This window comes from Bison bison, unplaced genomic scaffold (genome assembly GCF_000754665.1).
Source record: "Bison bison bison isolate TAMUID 2011002044 unplaced genomic scaffold, Bison_UMD1.0 scf7180017864440, whole genome shotgun sequence".
NCBI classification, from domain to species: domain Eukaryota; kingdom Metazoa; phylum Chordata; class Mammalia; order Artiodactyla; family Bovidae; genus Bison; species Bison bison.
Window position 1 is genome coordinate 3,962,531 of NW_011495002.1, and position 2,551 is coordinate 3,965,081.

The window sequence follows — 2,551 nt, forward strand, 5'->3', positions numbered from 1 at the left end:
GAACTCCAAAGGCATACTTACCATTGGAAAGGAACCAATGGGGAAATGGCCACAGATCTCAGCCGTCCCAGGATAGGGACACCGGGAAGAAACTTAAGCCCTGGCGACCCTGAAAACCTCTACCGAGGGCAGGGATGTGGGCAGAAGATTGGACCAGGCGGAGCAGAGAGCAGGTGGAGTTCAGAAACAGACCATTCCTTCTCGGCGTGGCTGTACTGGGGGATGCGTACCTCGACTCGGGAGGCTTTGTGAATCTCCATGAAATAGCGCTCAGGGAGGGCGATTCCTCATGGAAGTGATGGACCTTGCAGGAAGAGGATGTGTAGAGGTGGCTTCTTCCCGAAGTGAACGTCTGTACCTCACCTACCCCCACCACAGCCACCCTACTTCTGGGTTGGATGACTTGATGAGGATGGTAGGGGAAGGCTCGCCTGGGCAGGGAGTGGATTTGTGTGGCTGGCGTTGGGGAATACGAGGGAGAGAAGCAAGAGGGTGTTGAGAGGGGAAAGGAGTGCAAGGGGATCTGATTGCTTTTGCCTCTAGGCAAATTGAAGAGCATTTCCAAACCAAGGTGGAAGCCTCCCCCGTAGGCCTGCCAACCTATTTTCAAATCTGTGCCTTGGGGGAGAGGATGGTCTGGGGCCACCCTGAAATGGCAAGAAAGTCTCCCAGAGTAGTGAACTCTCTGGGCTTTCTGGATTAGCCATCACCCCACAAGCCAGCCAGCCTGTTCTGAGGAGCAGCGGAGAGAGGACTTGGGCTCTTGGGCTGGCTCCTGGAAGGCTTTCAAAAGGCAGCTTTGAGAGAACAGGTCTTCTGAGGACATGTCTACATTTCCATTGTGGCTCAAGATGAACGGTTCAGAAACTGAGGCAGGAAGAATCCTGCGAGACTGCCAGCAGTCTGCCCCAGCATGCGGCCCTGGGAGGTAGACCTTGGCCCCGCCCCTTGCCTGGGGCAGTAGGAGGAGCCCCGCCCCCCCCCGCCGCGCGGGGGATACTGAGCCTTCATCTGACTTCCGGGTGGGCGTGGCTTCAGGCCTAGCCTTATATAAAGGGGCTGGTCCCAGGCCCGTTTCAGGCGGATCCTGCCTCTGAGGGGATTGCTGCTGAGTGTGTTTCTCTGCCTCGGACTCTGCATCAGGAAGGGCACAGGGCTCTAGCTTTCTGAGCTAAGGTCTTTGACCCAGCGCCGGGATGGACAAGGCCAGGGCGTGGCTCCCGGACCAAGGTCCGAACTTGGATGTGTCGCGGGAGGCACCAGGCGTGCCACTGGGACCGGAACCCAGCAACCCAGGCCGAATCTTGCCGCGGGACCCAGCCCAGAACGCCAGGAAAGCCTCTGACGAGGAAGGCGGTGAGCTGGTGCATCAGGACTGCCCACAGCCAAGGGCAGGTGAAGAGGCGGACTCCTCCTCACGTTCCCCTGTGGCCAAGAGACGGAAAGTGGACACCGAGGGCAAGAGAGGCAGGCAACGGGAAGTGGGTGAAGAGGAGGCCCAGAAGATGAGAACCCTCGTGGCTGCTATGAGCAAGGAGCAGCTGAACCGTTACGAAGTGTTTCGCCGCTCAGCCTTCCCCAAATCCACCATCAAACATCTGATCCAGGCCGTGGCCGGCACGCCGGTATCCCAGAACGTGGTCATTGCCATGTCTGGAATGGCCAAGGTCTTCGTCGGGGAGGTGGTGGAAGAGGCCTTAGACGTGTGTGAGAAGTGGGGCGAGAAGCCCCCACTCCAACCCAAGCATCTGAGGGAGGCTGTTCGCAGGCTACGCGAAAAGGGGCAGATGGCCAGCACTAAGCACAAGATCCTCTTCTTCTAGACCTGAGCCCGGAAGGGCCTGTTCCTGAGCAACCTGGCCCTCCGGCCGACCAGCCTCTTAACCCTCAGGCTTTATTTCACTGTGTTCCCCATACGGCACCCCTGCCCCATCCCCGAGGCAGCTCCTGCATCCCGTGGACATTGCCACCAGGATGGGACATAACCAGGATGGATCAACTGCCTCAAAGGGGAGAGAAGACATCCAGCACAACTTGAGCTATTCCTTTGAAAAGACCAGGAACACGCAGAAACATCTCTCACCCGGAGGCATACTGGGGAGAGACCCGAGACCCAGAGTCTAATTCTTTGAGAGACACGACCTGCCAGAACTCACCTGTGAGAACAGACCCCTGAAATGGCGCCTGCCTGTCTACCGGAGAAGCTGAATCCATACACTGTAACCACGCCTGATCGGGAACACCAGGCTCTGGTGGATTCACTTAGGGAATTCTAGCAAAGCCATCCAGCTGACATATGAGCACCTCTGTGATATGCCGTCCAGGAGCCGGAAGCCCAGGGAATTCTTTCAAAGTCACTACGGGAGTGAAGCCTTGGTGTTCCTCGGCAGAGGCAAGGCCTTCCCAGAGGACACCAGACGACGATCTCTCACGCGGAGAGACGCCAGTGCGCTTCAGTGCCTTTCAGCCAACCACGTCTGGCCGTGGGCAAGACGAAGCCTAGGCCTCTGGAAGTAATGGGTTGTTTCCCAGGCGCCTGGGGCTGGCTCGG

The 2,551-nt window shown here is 58.1% G+C and overlaps 1 pseudogene; it reads left to right on the plus strand.

The window, feature by feature from the left end:
- Positions 1-1,196: 1,196 nt before the first annotated feature.
- Positions 1,197-1,927, plus strand: LOC105002276 (annotated as a pseudogene).
- Positions 1,928-2,551: the final 624 nt, after the last annotated feature.